The 17,421-nt window shown below is 40.8% G+C and overlaps 1 protein-coding gene and 1 long non-coding RNA gene across 6 annotated transcripts in view; one reads left to right on the forward strand and one right to left on the reverse strand.

The window, feature by feature from the left end:
- The window catches only part of LOC138334348 (vitamin D3 receptor B-like), a 580,118-nt gene that overhangs the window by 218,149 nt on the left and 344,548 nt on the right, over positions 1–17,421 (forward strand). The window lies entirely within an intron of this gene.
- The window catches only part of LOC138334353 (uncharacterized), a 51,981-nt gene continuing 37,355 nt past the window's right edge, over positions 2,796–17,421 (reverse strand). For both annotated transcript variants that reach the window (XR_011210114.1, XR_011210113.1), the window contains one exon: positions 2,796–3,594. This is a non-coding gene — a long non-coding RNA (uncharacterized lncRNA). The remainder of the gene's footprint in view (positions 3,595–17,421) is intronic.

Raw genomic sequence — 17,421 nt, forward strand, 5'->3', positions numbered from 1 at the left:
TACTGTAAGGGCATATTAGAATATCACTGTAATGTAAGATTTTTAGGGTAACTCCGCCCACTAATTAATTGTATAGCCAATCAAAGTCTAACTTTCTATCTTTAGTAATTAATTGTAACATAAGGGATAATGATATGGAGTGTGTTAGTTAGTTAGAGAAAGAGTGTGGACCCGAGAGCAAGTGGTGTGCTGGCCTGTGCACAGGACCAATGGACATTTTAGACCAAATTTATAGTTCAGGCCAGCATCCCAATATGTAATGTGTATTAGAATGACAAGAATGGAAAATAAATACTGAAGAGGAAATCAACTGTGTTTTGTTAATCATCAACAAATCAAATGAACAGTTCACCAAGTGCGTAGACCAAAAGGGAGGTTTCAGAAGGGTGTGGCTTATGCGATACCACGCTAATTCCCCAAACTAAATAGCCACATCCTGATGGACCTCCGAATCACAGAATTGGGGAAAATACCCAAAACCCCAGCAAACCACTTGGTGACAGATTGTGTTATAGCAGCATATGATTCACAAGGCTGTTACATAGTAAGCTTATGAAGAGTTCTGGCCCCTTTTCGACTGTTAGCTGTGTACTCAGAGTTTTTTAGTCTATTCAAATCGCTTTTTGTCCGTGGTCCGTCCTTCCGTCCGTCTGTCCTTCCGTCCTTCCGTCCGTTAACAATTCTTGTTACCGCTATTTTTCAGAAAGTACTGAAGGGATGTTTCTCAAATTTTATATGTAGGTTCCCCTAGGGCCCTAGTTGTGCATATTGTATTTTTGGACCAATCGGTCAACAAAATGGCCGCCAGGCAGCCATCTTGGATTTTGATTGTTAAAGTTTGTTACCGCAATTTCTCAGAATGTACTGAAGGGATCTTTCTCAAATTTCACATGTAAGTTCCCCTAGGGGCCTAGTTGTGCATATTGCATTTTGGGACCAATCAATGAACAAGATGGCCGACAGGCCGCCATCCTGGATTTTGACAATTGAACTTTGTTACAGCTATTTCTCAGAAAGTACTGAAGGGATCTGTCTCAAATTGCATGTGCAGATTCCCCTAGGGGTCTAGTTGTGCATATTGCATTTTCAGACCCATCGGTTGTAAGATGACCGACAGGCCGCCATCTTGGATTTTGATAGTTAGAGCTATCTGTATCAAATTGTATGTGCAGGTTCCCCTAGGGGTCTAGTTGTGCATATTGCATTTTCAGACCCATCGGTGAACAAGATGGCCGACAGGACGCCATCTTGGATTTTGATAGTTGAAGCTTGTTACCACTTAAGTACTGAAGGGATCTGTCTCAAATTTCATGTGCAGGTTCCCCTAGGTCCCTGGTTATGCATATTGCATTTTGGTACCGATCAGTGAACAAGATGGCCGACAGGACGCCATCTTGGATTTTGATAATTGAAGTTTGTTACTGTTATATATCTCAGAAAGCAGTCAAAGGATCTTTTAGAAATTTCATGTGTAGTAATATGTAGTAAAAGCTTGAAAAGCAGAGAAAAGATCCCTCTTTCCTTTGTCAGACAAAGATAGTTCTTAGGTGGGCGCCAAGATCCCTCTGGGATCTCTTGTTCAATAGTTAGTCCAATTCTCACTGATATACTGCTGAATCAGCCATTTTTGTGTGTCAACATTCAGTGGTTTAATTTTAAAAAATAAAAAAAAAAAAACCCAAAAAACCTGATTTAAAAAAAAATATATAAAAATATTATGAGTAACCATTTAATGTATTGGTGATATGAGATTATATTGACCCATTAGGTATCTTTTTTTCTGAGGATTAAATTTTCTTTTCTTCAATATTGCCATTATATATAAAAGGCCTACGTTTATAATAGACAATACTTTATTTGTTGTGAAGAGACAAAATTATTCTATTACAAAAAAAAAAAAAAAAATGATTAAACAAAAATATGTATTTTGCACCAAGTTTTATTATTTATTCTTTCATTATTTTAATATTTTATTATAAGGAACCTTTTGAATAAAAAAAAAATGTTTTTAGGATGTACGTAATATACATGTATATGATATTAAGTATTTTGTTTGTTCTCTTATTATATATATAGGTTGAAACTTCTACCTAAAGCAATCTCAAATGGAAATCTAGTGTACCCAGTTGGTGATCAAGTTTTGACTGTGATTGCCAAAAGGTTTTCTGAGTAATATGTGTTGTTTGTTGGCAGCTAACATCAGCGATTGAAAGTTGTGGTTATGTAACGTTGAAAACAACAATATGGAGAAGGAATCATTGTCGAAAGTAGCTAAAACTAAACTCAAAAACGGGATTGTTTGAAAAAAATTTCGTGAAAAAAAATGAAAAAAAGAAAGAAAGGACAGAAAGTGAACATGAAAAGTTGTATTCAATTATGTTTAGATTGAATTACGAAGGTATGTTTGTGTGAACTGTGTAGGTCTAATTTCCTTCTGTGCTTTCCCTGTTGGGAATAGATGTGTTTAAAATGAACGGTATAGCTATTCAGCCAATCTTTCCCTCCCCTGACTCTGGGTGTCTTCTGACCGTAGTATAACATTGAAGTGTTGATAGGTATACTTCTGTGTAAGTTTCCACAGCAAAACATTCACTTATAATGAACCATTCATACTTAAATACCATAACACACAAATACGTTTCTCCAGATCTCCAAACTCACTGACCCTTGTGTTTTTGTAGCTGAAAATGACATTCATGTTTCTGTAGAACTCCTCTCCCAGATTTCCGTTGGCCTAACACTTGACTCTCAGTGATTTGAATTGTCGGTTAAAAATAAAATACAGGAAAGCTGCAGATAGACAGACAAAGAAAAAATGGCTGAATTTCTTGTTTTTATTGGGAAGTAGAAATACAGGCTTGCACCCTATAGCTACGTATTGTTGTGAGTCAGTAGGAACTACGGAGTTGGTAAAACCGAGAAACCATTGGGTATCGGGCCGAATGCCAACCAGATACATCAGCTAGATGTCATAAATATCCCCCGCATTATTTATGAAATTAGCTTTCTTTCTTCTTCCTTATCAATATAATGAAATCAGATTTTGCCATATTAACCAATTGAGATGTAAATGCTTCAGTATACCACACCTATATCCTAGCAAATCTGATGACAAAATAAAAAGATTTTACAATAATGCTTTTATGGCTGTTATAGAGAGTTATCTCCTCTTCTGAGCAGGATTTGGTGTTTAACCCTAAACATTAGATAATGGACTGTTCAAATTTATTTTCATCTGTGGTCCGTACATTTTCTGTATATTCACCTGCCTGAATCTCGTATTTTGCTACAACCTATTAGAAAGCAACATGGCTGACTGATGGCCATCTTGAATTTTAACAATTTAAGTTTTAATTACGATTTTTTTCAAAATACCACAAGTGATAACTCTAAAAGTTCATAAGGGTTTGCCTTGGTTTCTATCATGATAATTGTATTTTAAACCAGTTGGAACATGTGTTTATCACAAAGTTCCAAAGAGGAGAGGTAAAGGTGAGGAAATCGTGACAGGTCCAGCTTCCCATTGACCACTTACATCATTCAGTGGCCGGGGTCAGAGTTCACAGGGGTCTCTTCCTCATTGTCAGTCTGTGTCTGAAAATTGCAATAAATTTACAAATTAACTGGTAAAATTTTAAATAACATTATCATTTAAGGATTGAATCTTGCTTTGGTCAATTTCATGGGGTGATGAATTGAGTTGCTCTTGAAACAAATTGAATGAATGTTAAATTTGTTTCAAGAGCAACTCAATTCATCACCCCATGATATCTACCAAAGCGAGATTCAATCCTTATATTTCAATTCAATTCTATTGTTAATTTTAATTAAAAAGTTTTGAGGGTCGCTGGGCTTGTAGAAGTCTACAATGAGAGATGTAAGAAAATAATGCGTCATTAGAATATAACTTATTAAAATAAATTGCGCAAATATTACAATTTGTCATACATTCATTTTGAAGCAATTATATTATCAATGTAATCCAGATGAAACCTAAAACAGTTTCAATAAAGTTAGCCATGATTGCAAAAATCGTCCGTCGAAGCTGCGGAAAGATAATATCTAGACTGTGTGATACGGTTGTCTCCCGCTTTGATTCAAAATGGAGATTCACCGTAACGCAATGGAAATGGAAAGGTTCTACAGGTTTATATAGCCTTTAGCCTTGATACAAGTTAAACAACTGATTAAAGGTAAATCAATATTTATTGACTTTTATATAGTTTTTTTTATGGTCATTTAGGCGTAATCATTTCTTTGTAACAGAGACATTCTAACATAGTTTTACACATGTCACACAGGGGACATGGCACATTTTGTCCTTCTTCGGTAGGCAGTGTTGCTGGACTCGAACGATAAACACAAGTCAGTAAAACAATAAAAGGACAGAAATAGATCTGATATAACGTTATAGTTCAGTCCTAATATCTGGCCTCCAACCCACCCCTAATGTTCTTCCCACCAAATTTCACCAATAATTACACTAATTCATACCATAACTTCATCTACCTGATATCCAAGGATTTCGCCCATGTAATACTAACTAGGAGTGATTTTAACTGAATAATACTAACCAGGAATGAATTTACCTGAATAATACTAACCAGGAGTGAATTTACCTGAATAAATACTAACCAAGAGTGATTTCACCAGAATAATACTAACCAAGAGTGATTTCACCAGAATAATACTAACCGGGAGTGTTACACCTGAATAATACTAACCGGGAGTGATTTCACCTGAATAATACTAGTCAGGAGTGATTTCGCCGTGTAATACTTACTGGGAGTGATTTACCTGAATAATACTAACCAGGAGTGATTTAACTGAATAATACTAACTAGGAGTGATTTTGCCTGAATAATACTAACGGAGTGATTTTGCCTGAATAATACTAACTGGGAGTGATTTTGCCTTTGTAATACTATATTGGAGTGATTTCGCACAAGTAATACTAACCAGGAGTGATTTCGCCATGTAATACTAACCAGGAGATTTCGCCATGTAATACTAACCAGAGTGATTTCGCCCATGTAATACTTACCAGGAATGATTTCGCCCGTGTAATACTAACCAGGAGTGATTTCGCCCGTGTAATACTAACCGGGAGAGATTTCGCCCGTGTAATACTAACCAGGAGTGATTTCGCCCATGTAATACTAACCAGGAGTGATTTCGCCTGTGTAATACTAACCAGGAGTGATTTCGCCCATGCAATACTAACCAGGAGTGATTTCGCCTGAATAATACTAACCAGGAGTGATTTTGCCTGTGTATAACTAACTGGGAGTGATTTTGCCTTTGTAATACTATATTGGAGTGATTTCGCACAAGTAATACTAACCGGGAGTGATTTTGCCAGTGTAATATTAACCGGCAGTGATTTCCTTTGATTATGCCTATAGCATCTATGAAATCCATTGTGAAGTCATGACAGAAACAATAAAGTGACGTCAGGACTTGAGGAGACATTTGCTGGATTTCTTCAACACTCATTTAAGATCCTATTTAGGATAGATATATTATACACATTTAACAATTTATGCCTGGAGAATTGATGTTTCAGTTTATATGGGTGAATTTGATTTTGTTTGTCTCCCGTATTGAAATTGGTATCGGAAAATAATGGTTATAATACTGGATACAATATGGGAGATTATGATGAACTAGAATTAATCTGAACACACAATTGAATGGACACAGGAATGAACATTCTGTGCTGTTTATAACCCTGAGGTATTTATGTAATCTTTCTGAAGCAAAATTTGAAAAATAACCAAATCTGATATTTTGCAGTAGCCTGTGAAAAACCTGTGGTGCAAACACATAGATTCCATACTGAAACTGAAACGGCTGAACACAGCTGGCGAAGAAATTTCTAGTTTTTCTGCCGATTTCTAGGCTTACAAGGCTAGTTACAGCACATCTACTTGACGTTTGAATGGAATTTGACAAATAATTTACATACTGACTCTTTGATTGTAAGGATTTCCTAGCGAGTGGTAACAAATTGGTTAAAATCGTAGGTTGTAGCACCTTAATTCCCATTTAAACTGCTGTCACATCGATAAGGTCAAAATGCAAAGATGCGCGGTGGGTAAAAATCCCTTCCATGTATCTCAAGTTTTCTGAATAAATTGACATTCACAAGTGTTGTTTTGTAGAGCTTTTAAATAAGAGCGGGCTATATTTGTCCATCGTCAATCATTATGTCAGGACCAACGTGGGCCAAGTTCTTAGATGTATGTTCAGTTTTTAAGTCTGTGTTGCATTTTCAGAAAAAAACAACTTTTCAGGTTGTACAAGTCTTTCAAACTGTCTTTCATGTACCCAAAGAGTACATCACAACTCATTTGGTTATGAAAGTACAACCTAGTGAGTTACGTCATCAGCCAAGTAAATGTTTAATGTACAAACATGTATCTATATGTTACTGTAATTGGAAACATGAAGGATGGTGTCATTTTTATGGTGTTTCATTAACAGTCTAAATATGGACGACTTATACATCTCTAACCTAGTGACTTCTGTTCACTCATCTAAAGACTATTGTAGTAACTCCTGCATACTTATTGCAGAAATTTTCAATATTGCAATACAAAAAAATGTAGGAAGTTAGGCTGCCTTGGAAACCAACATAAAACAAAATTTTACATGGTTACTGTTTGGTTACCAACTTTTTGAAGAAAGCAATTGTACAGTGATGTTAACATAACCTACCAGTGAAATGTTGACATGAAATATGTAGTGTGTCTTTGCCAAGAGAAAAAAATACAGATTCTTTATAGAATTTAATACCTACATAAGATAGAAACAAACTGATGTGTGTTTGATAAATCACTAGTAGTACATCGTGTTTGATTTAACAGATTAAACAACAATGTAATCTTGTCAGTAATTGTTTCATTTACTACTATTGAAACAGTATCAATTTAATGATGTTAGTAGCTCTGAGTGACACAATCCTCAGACGATGCTCCCAGCCTGTGGTGATGTTGATGACTGATGATAGCACCCCTTCCTCCCTTACATTGGTACTATTGACAGAAGGGCTGGTACTGATGATAGCACCCCTTCCTCCCTTACATTGGTACTATTGACAGAACGGCTGGTACTGATGATAGCACCCCTTCCTCCCTTACATTGGTACTATTGACAGAACGGCTGGTACTGATGATGGCACCCCTTCCTCCCTTACATTGGTACTATTGACAGAACGGCTGGTACTGATGATAGCACCCCTTCCTCCCCTTACATTGGTACTATTGACAGAACGGCTGGTACTGATGATAGCACCCCTTCCTCCCTTACATTGGTACTATTGACAGAACGGCTGGTACTGATGATAGCACCCCTTCCTCCCTTACATTGGTACTATTGACAGAAGGGCTGGTACTGATGATAGCACCCCTTCCTCCCTTACATTGGTACTATTGACAGAACGGCTGGTACTGATGATAGCACCCCTTCCTCCCTTACATTGGTACTATTGACAGAACGGCTGGTACTGATGATAGCACCCCTTCCTCCCTTACATTGGTACTATTGACAGAACGGCTGGTACTGATGATAGCACCCCTTCCTCCCTCCCTTACATTGGTACTATTGACAGAAGGGCTGGTACTGATGATAGCACCCCTTCCTCCCTTACATTGGTACTATTGACAGAACGGCTGGTACTGATGATAGCACCCCTTCCTCCCTTACATTGGTACTATTGACAGAAGGGCTGGTACTGATGATAGCACCCCTTCCTCCCTTACATTGGTACTATTGACAGAACGGCTGGTACTGATGATAGCACCCCTTCCTCCCTTACATTGGTACTATTGACAGAACGGCTGGTACTGATGATAGCACCCCTTCCTCCCTTACATTGGTACTATTGACAGAACGGCTGGTACTGATGATAGCACCCCTTCCTCCCTTACATTGGTACTATTGACAGAACGGCTGGTACTGATGATAGCACCCCTTCCTCCCTTACATTGGTACTATTGACAGAAGGCTGGTACTGTGATGCACCCCTTCCTCCCTTACATTGGTACTATTGACAGAAGGCTGGTACTGATGATAGCACCCCTTCCTCCCTTACATTGGTACTATTGACAGAACGGCTGGTACTGATGATAGCACCCCTTCCTCCCTTACATTGGTACTATTGACAGAAGGGCTGGTACTGATGATGGCACCCCTTCCTCACTTACATTGGTACTATTGACAGAACGGCTGGTACTGATGATAGCACCCCTTCCTCCCTTACATTGGTACTATTGACAGAACGGCTGGTACTGATGATAGCACCCCTTCCTCCCTTACATTGGTACTATTGACAGAACGGCTGGTACTGATGATAGCACCCCTTCCTCCCTTACATTGGTACTATTGACAGAACGGCTGGTACTGATGATAGCACCCCTTCCTCCCTTACATTGGTACTATTGACAGAACGGCTGGTACTGATGATGGCACCCCTTCCTCCCTTACATTGGTACTATTGACAGAACGGCTGGTACTGATGATAGCACCCCTTCCTCCCTTACATTGGTACTATTGACAGAACGGCTGGTACTGATGATAGCACCCCTTCCTCCCTTACATTGGTACTATTGACAGAAGGGCTGGTACTGATGATAGCACCCCTTCCTCCCTTACATTGGTACTATTGACAGAACGGCTGGTACTGATGATAGCACCCCTTCCTCCCTTACATTGGTACTATTGACAGAACGGCTGGTACTGATGATAGCACCCCTTCCTCCCTTACATTGGTACTATTGACAGAACGGCTGGTACTGATGATAGCACCCCTTCCTCCCTTACATTGGTACTATTGACAGAAGGGCTGGTACTGATGATGGCACCCCTTCCTCCCTTACATTGGTACTATTGACAGAACGGCTGGTACTGATGATAGCACCCCTTCCTCCCTTACATTGGTACTATTGACAGAACGGCTGGTACTGATGATAGCACCCCTTCCTCCCTTACATTGGTACTATTGACAGAACGGCTGGTACTGATGATAGCACCCCTTCCTCCCTTACATTGGTACTATTGACAGAACGGCTGGTACTGATGATAGCACCCCTTCCTCCCTTACATTGGTACTATTGACAGAACGGCTGGTACTGATGATAGCACCCCTTCCTCCCTTACATTGGTACTATTGACAGAACGGCTGGTACTGATGATAGCACCCCTTCCTCCCTTACATTGGTACTATTGACAGAACGGCTGGTACTGATGATAGCACCCCTTCCTCCCTTACATTGGTACTATTGACAGAACGGCTGGTACTGATGATAGCACCCCTTCCTCCCTTACATTGGTACTATTGACAGAAGGGCTGGTACTGATGATAGCACCCCTTCCTCACTTACATTGGTACTATTGACAGAACGGCTGGTACTGATGATAGCACCCCTTCCTCCCTTACATTGGTACTATTGACAGAACGGCTGGTACTGATGATAGCACCCCTTCCTCACTTACATTGGTACTATTGACAGAACGGCTGGTACTGATGATAGCACCCCTTCCTCCCTTACATTGGTACTATTGACAGAACGGCTGGTACTGATGATAGCACCCCTTCCTCCCTTACATTGGTACTATTGACCCCTTCCTCCCTTACATTGGTACTATTGACAGAAGGGCTGGTACTGATGATGGCACCCCTTCCTCACTTACATTGGTACTATTGACAGAACGGCCGGCTGGTACTGATGATAGCACCCCTTCCTCCCTTACATTGGTACTATTGACAGAACGGCTGGTACTGATGATAGCACCCCTTCCTCCCTTACATTGGTACTATTGACAGAACGGCTGGTACTGATGATAGCACCCCTTCCTCCCTTACATTGGTACTATTGACAGAACGGCTGGTACTGATGATAGCACCCCTTCCTCCCTTACATTGGTACTATTGACAGAACGGCTGGTACTGATGATAGCACCCCTTCCTCCCTTACATTGGTACTATTGACAGAACGGCTGGTACTGATGATAGCACCCCTTCCTCCCTTACATTGGTACTATTGACAGAAGGGCTGGTACTGATGATAGCACCCCTTCCTCCCTTACATTGGTACTATTGACAGAACGGCTGGTACTGATGATAGCACCCCTTCCTCCCTTACATTGGTACTATTGACAGAAGGGCTGGTACTGATGATAGCACCCCTTCCTCCCTTACATTGGTACTATTGACAGAAGGGCTGGTACTGATGATAGCACCCCTTCCTCCCTTACATTGGTACTATTGACAGAACGGCTGGTACTGATGATAGCACCCCTTCCTCCCTTACATTGGTACTATTGACAGAACGGCTGGAAAGATGGTACTGATGATAGCACCCCTTCCTCCCTTACATTGGTACTATTGACAGAAGGGCTGGTACTGATGATAGCACCCCTTCCTCCCTTACATTGGTACTATTGACAGAAGGGCTGGTACTGATGATAGCACCCCTTCCTCACTTACATTGGTACTATTGACAGAACGGCTGGTACTGATGATAGCACCCCTTCCTCCCTTACATTGGTACTATTGACAGAACGGCTGGTACTGATGATAGCACCCCTTCCTCCCTTACATTGGTACTATTGACAGAACGGCTGGTACTGATGATAGCACCCCTTCCTCCCTTACATTGGTACTATTGACAGAACGGCTGGTACTGATGATAGCACCCCTTCCTCCCTTACATTGGTACTATTGACAGAACGGCTGGTACATGATGATAGCACCCCTTCCTCCCTTACATTGGTACTATTGACAGAACGGCTGGTACTGATGATAGCACCCCTTCCTCCCTTACATTGGTACTATTGACAGAAGGCTGGTACTGATGATAGCACCCCTTCCTCCCTTACATTGGTACTATTGACAGAACGGCTGGTACTGATGATAGCACCCCTTCCTCCCTTACATTGGTACTATTGACAGAACGGCTGGTACTGATGATAGCACCCCTTCCTCCCTTACATTGGTACTATTGACAGAACGGCTGGTACTGATGATAGCACCCCTTCCTCACTTACATTGGTACTAGGCACCCCTTCCTCCCTTACATTGGTACTATTGACAGAAGGGCTGGTACTGATGATAGCACCCCTTCCTCCCTTACATTGGTACTATTGACAGAACGGCTGGTACTGATGATAGCACCCCTTCCTCCCTTACATTGGTACTATTGACAGAAGGGCTGGTACTGATGATGGCACCCCTTCCTCACTTACATTGGTACTATTGACAGAACGGCTGGTACTGATGATAGCACCCCTTCCTCCCTTACATTGGTACTATTGACAGAACGGCTGGTACTGATGATAGCACCCCTTCCTCCCTTACATTGGTACTATTGACAGAACGGCTGGTACTGATGATAGCACCCCTTCCTCCCTTACATTGGTACTATTGACAGAAGGGTCTTAAACATGGTACTGATGATAGCACCCCTTCCTCCCTTACATTGGTACTATTGACAGAACGGCTGGTACTGATGATGGCACCCCTTCCTCCCTTACATTGGTACTATTGACAGAACGGCTGGTACTGATGATAGCACCCCTTCTTCCTCCCTTACATTGGTACTATTGACAGAAGGGCTGGTACTGATGATAGCACCCCTTCCTCCCTTACATTGGTACTATTGACAGAACGGCTGGTACTGATGATAGCACCCCTTCCTCCCTTACATTGGTACTATTGACAGAACGGCTGGTACTGATGATGATAGATTGGCACCCCTTCCTCCCTTACATTGGTACTATTGACAGAAGGGCTGGTACTGATGATAGCACCCCTTCCTCACTTACATTGGTACTATTGACAGAACGGCTGGTACTGATGATAGCACCCCTTCCTCCCTTACATTGGTACTATTGACAGAAGGCTGGTACTGATGATAGCACCCCTTCCTCCCTTACATTGGTACTATTGACAGAACGGCTGGTACTGATGATGGCACCCCTTCCTCCCTTACATTGGTACTATTGACAGAAGGCTGGTACTGATGATAGCACCCCTTCCTCCCTTACATTGGTACTATTGACAGAACGGCTGGTACTGATGATAGCACCCCTTCCTCCCTTACATTGGTACTATTGACAGAACGGCTGGTACTGATGATAGCACCCCTTCCTCCCTTACATTGGTACTATTGACAGAACGGCTGGTACTGATGATGATAGCACCCCTTCCTCCCTTACATTGGTACTATTGACAGAACGGCTGGTACTGATGATGATAGCACCCCTTCCTCCCTTACATTGGTACTATTGACAGAACGGCTGGTACTGATGATAGCACCCCTTCCTCCCTTACATTGGTACTATTGACAGAACGGCTGGTACTGATGATAGCACCCCTTCCTCCCTTACATTGGTACTATTGACAGAAGGGCTGGTACTGATGATAGCACCCCTTCCTCCCTTACATTGGTACTATTGACAGAACGGCTGGTACTGATGATAGCACCCCTTCCTCCCTTACATTGGTACTATTGACAGAACGGCTGGTACTGATGATGATGATAGCACCCCTTCCTCCCTTACATTGGTACTATTGACAGAAGGGCTGGTACTGATGATGGCACCCCTTCCTCACTTACATTGGTACTATTGACAGAACGGCTGGTACTGATGATAGCACCCCTTCCTCCCTTACATTGGTACTATTGACAGAACGGCTGGTACTGATGATAGCACCCCTTCCTCCCTTACATTGGTACTATTGACAGAAGGGCTGGTACTGATGATAGCACCCCTTCCTCCCTTACATTGGTACTATTGACAGAACGGCTGGTACTGATGATAGCACCCCTTCCTCCCTTACATTGGTACTATTGACAGAACGGCTGGTACTGATGATGGCACCCCTTCCTCCCTTACATTGGTACTATTGACAGAAGGGCTGGTACTGATGATGGCACCCCTTCCTCCCTTACATTGGTACTATTGACAGAACGGCTGGTACTGATGGATACTACTGCACCCCTTCCTCCCTTACATTGGTACTATTGACAGAACGGCTGGTACTGATGATAGCACCCCTTCCTCCCTTACATTGGTACTATTGACAGAACGGCTGGTACTGATGATAGCACCCCTTCCTCCCTTACATTGGTACTATTGACAGAACGGCTGGTACTGATGATGGCACCCCTTCCTCCCTTACATTGGTACTATTGACAGAAGGGCTGGTACTGATGATAGCACCCCTTCCTCACTTACATTGGTACTATTGACAGAACGGCTGGTACTGATGATAGCACCCCTTCCTCCCTTACATTGGTACTATTGACAGAACGGCTGGTACTGATGATAGCACCCCTTCCTCCCTTACATTGGTACTATTGACAGAAGGGCTGGTACTGATGATAGCACCCCTTCCTCCCTTACATTGGTACTATTGACAGAACGGCTGGTACTGATGATAGCACCCCTTCCTCCCTTACATTGGTACTATTGACAGAACGGCTGGTACTGATGATAGCACCCCTTCCTCCCTTACATTGGTACTATTGACAGAACTTCCTCCCTTACATTGGTACTATTGACAGAATTGCTGGTACTGATGATAGCACCCCTTCCTCCCTTACATTGGTACTATTGACAGAACGGCTGGTACTGATGATAGCACCCCTTCCTCCCTTACATTGGTACTATTGACAGAACGGCTGGTACTGATGATAGCACCCCTTCCTCCCTTACATTGGTACTATTGACAGAACGGCTGGTACTGATGATAGCACCCCTTCCTCCCTTACATTGGTACTATTGACAGAAGGGCTGGTACTGATGATAGCACCCCTTCCTCCCTTACATTGGTACTATTGACAGAACGGGCTGGTACTGATGATAGCACCCCTTCCTCCCTTACATTGGTACTATTGACAGAACGGCTGGTACTGATGATAGCACCCCTTCCTCCCTTACATTGGTACTATTGACAGAACGGCTGGTACTGATGATGGCACCCCTTCCTCCCTTACATTGGTACTATTGACAGAACGGGCTGGTACTGATGATAGCACCCCTTCCTCCCTTACATTGGTACTATTGACAGAACGGCTGGTACTGATGATAGCACCCCTTCCTCCCTTACATTGGTACTATTGACAGAACGGCTGGTACTGATGATAGCACCCCTTCCTCCCTTACATTGGTACTATTGACAGAACGGCTGGTACTGATGATGGCACCCCTTCCTCCCTTACATTGGTACTATTGACAGAACGGCTGGTACTGATGATAGCACCCCTTCCTCCCTTACATTGGTACTATTGACAGAACGGCTGGTACTGATGATAGCACCCCTTCCTCCCTTACATTGGTACTATTGACAGAAGGGCTGGTACTGATGATAGCACCCCTTCCTCCCTTACATTGGTACTATTGACAGAAGGCTGGTACTGATGATAGCACCCCTTCCTCCCTTACATTGGTACTATTGACAGAACGGCTGGTACTGATGATGGCACCCCTTCCTCCCTTACATTGGTACTATTGACAGAAGGGCTGGTACTGATGATAGCACCCCTTCCTCCCTTACATTGGTACTATTGACAGAACGGCTGGTACTGATGATAGCACCCCTTCCTCCCTTACATTGGTACTATTGACAGAACGGCTGGTACTGATGATAGACTCCCACATAATCGGGATAACGGTTTTATTTGAATATTTCGAAATTTGCATAAAAATTCTGCATTTGGTCCCGATTTTTTCTCCTTCTTTATCTTTGTTTTTCAACTCACGTGTATTTGCTTAGATTTTTACATGAACGCCCTCCGTGCGTTATTTGAATGCCGTAAGGCACATATTTTGCGGAAACTTTTAAAAATTAAAATCGAAACATTTTATCAGATTTTTGCATATATGTATATGTTTTAGCGAAAATTTGCCGATATATGTTTCAAGATTACTTCGCTTTTTTACTAGAAATCATCACGGTAACAGTATTAACGTTATTCGTATGTGCTTGTTATGTTTTATAAGCATGAGAATCTGCAAAGGTTTTCGACGCTGTTACGATTTTAACATCAGCAGCGGGTGTTGATCATTAACTTTTGTATAATCCACTGACCTCAAACTTCTCTTATTAAAGCATTTGCACTTTCAAATATGTTTATTTTATTATACGTAACTGTACCGTTAGTTGCGATCGGTTGGAGATAACCATTGCTTCCTTACAACAATCGCCATTCATGGAGTAAGTATAGAGTCTATACCAGAGATTCTTGTTGACTAGGACACACATATTTGAATCTCAAGCATGCTTGTTTTGAACGAGACTTAAAAAGCATGCAAAGTTGGCGTGGCAAATCGACTACACGCCAGATTCTGAAACAGTATCTGTAGATTACAAAAGATACTTGACTACGTTTCGTTTCATTTGTAGCACTACTTGAATATTGCATTAATTTCTGAAATATTGTTATCAAGCTATTCACGAGGTACATATCAACAATACTAGGGTGAGAGTTATTCAAATACACATTTAGGTCCACAGTGTATCGCATGGCTTATCACCTGCCGTCATTTTCGAATTACTTAAACATGTATTAAAAACATACACTACTAGCGGTGATCGGCACATTATGCAAGTTTAAATCACGATCGTATTTAAGTTCATTTTTGCCAGGCAAATGTTAGTTAAATTAAGTTTATTTATTTAGGTTCGCTGGAATTGTAGGACACAATTTCATTCCTGTTTAAGTTGATTGCAAATTTTTGATATCGATAGTGGTTAGCTGTTTCTCAGTATATTACTATTGATCGTTCCTACACGTACAACCAGAGAAATCTGAAGTTTGGCCTATTGGGATTTTTTTTTTGTTATTTTAAACCACATTCTCAGATATCATATTTATGTCTTACGAAAATTAATTACTTGTGGTTCGTTTTAAGTGTTAAGAGATATTTTACGTATTTTTTCAGAAGTAAACGATAACGTTTATTCTATGTTGCCTGTTCTCCACAGTATAATTTGGTAGTGGGGTCTATGCGTATGGTTGCAAAAAGTAATCTCGCCGCCTATTTCGAATACATCTGGTCTATCTTGAATATTTTCTGTTGGGGAAAGAAATGACTCCGCATTCATATATAAGCGGTGATCCTACGTATTTATAACTTTATACTAAGACTGTAATGTGTGCTTCTTATGTTACTGTTTTGATAATGTCTTAATTCATCACTTTACACCTTAGTGTAATGTATTTATTCTTTACGACATGTGTGAAGTGTATATTTATCTGTACACACATGTTGATGTATATCTTTACTCACTATGTATTGTGTATATAATTTTAACCATATTCTATTTAAGTATACTATTAGCAATTGTGTGTTAGTTTTGCTGTTCACAACTGTGTGTGTCTATTATATATTCTTAAAATCTACACCTAGTTATGTGTATAATATGGTAGAAACCTGTAACCTATATCGTACAACCTGTTAAATGTTTCTCACTGGTCTATCAGGGGTCAACCCTGACCTTAAAGAGTCAGTTCTTCTGATTTTCAAGCCGTACTAATGTCCTCCAGGCTTCTGAGTATTTTGGCCTACTGTGGAGTTGTTGAAGATCATAGAATATCGTTGTTTAAGTGTTCACTACTGGGACATTTCAATGTGATCTGGATACTCTCTTTATTTTTATCATCATGACTTTTATGTTTTTTTTTACTTTCTCCATTCTGACCTGCTGTGTTTTTGACTTATTGTTTGCTTTCCATCGCAAAAATGGTGGAAATTTAAAACGTGCGCCTTATTACTTCTGTACGAAGACATATTTATTACTTTTATATGACAACATAAGACACACTTTATTTCTTCGTAATTTCAGAGTAAACGGGATTTCACCTTCCTTATATGGAGAATTTATCACTGGTTAAGTTAATGGTGAATTGTATTTTGGACCATTTAACTAGCCTGTTTGATTATTTTATTTATATATTATGTAACTCTATTATTTCTCCCCACCTAATTTGGTGAGTATGATACCGGCGCAAGTTTGAATAGTTTTGTTGACAGTTGCTCTTGCGTGACATTTAACGATTCAAATCAACATTTCAAATTAGGATCTAGTGTAAACTTTCCGCTAATAAGTTACTTGTAATGGATAACCCTAGTCAACATCTTAAAGCCGGCTTTCTAGTCTTCCATTTAAAAATAGAGGGGGTGCACAAGCGTGTCCTGATTGCATGATATCAATATAAAACATTTGCAAATTGAATTTGAAACCACAAGGCCAATCGTTTGCATGTCAAGGTGACTGCTCTGTTCAGCAAATAGTAAATATTCTGAACCATTGTGTGAGAAAGATTTTTCTGTATAACCTGTATAGATAATTTGAATAACATTTGAGTGGATCTTTACAAGCGGTTGTAATTGTCTTTGAACGCTTTGACA

The sequence above is a fragment of the Argopecten irradians genome, chromosome 11 (assembly GCF_041381155.1).
Source record: "Argopecten irradians isolate NY chromosome 11, Ai_NY, whole genome shotgun sequence".
In the NCBI taxonomy this organism is placed as follows: domain Eukaryota; kingdom Metazoa; phylum Mollusca; class Bivalvia; order Pectinida; family Pectinidae; genus Argopecten; species Argopecten irradians.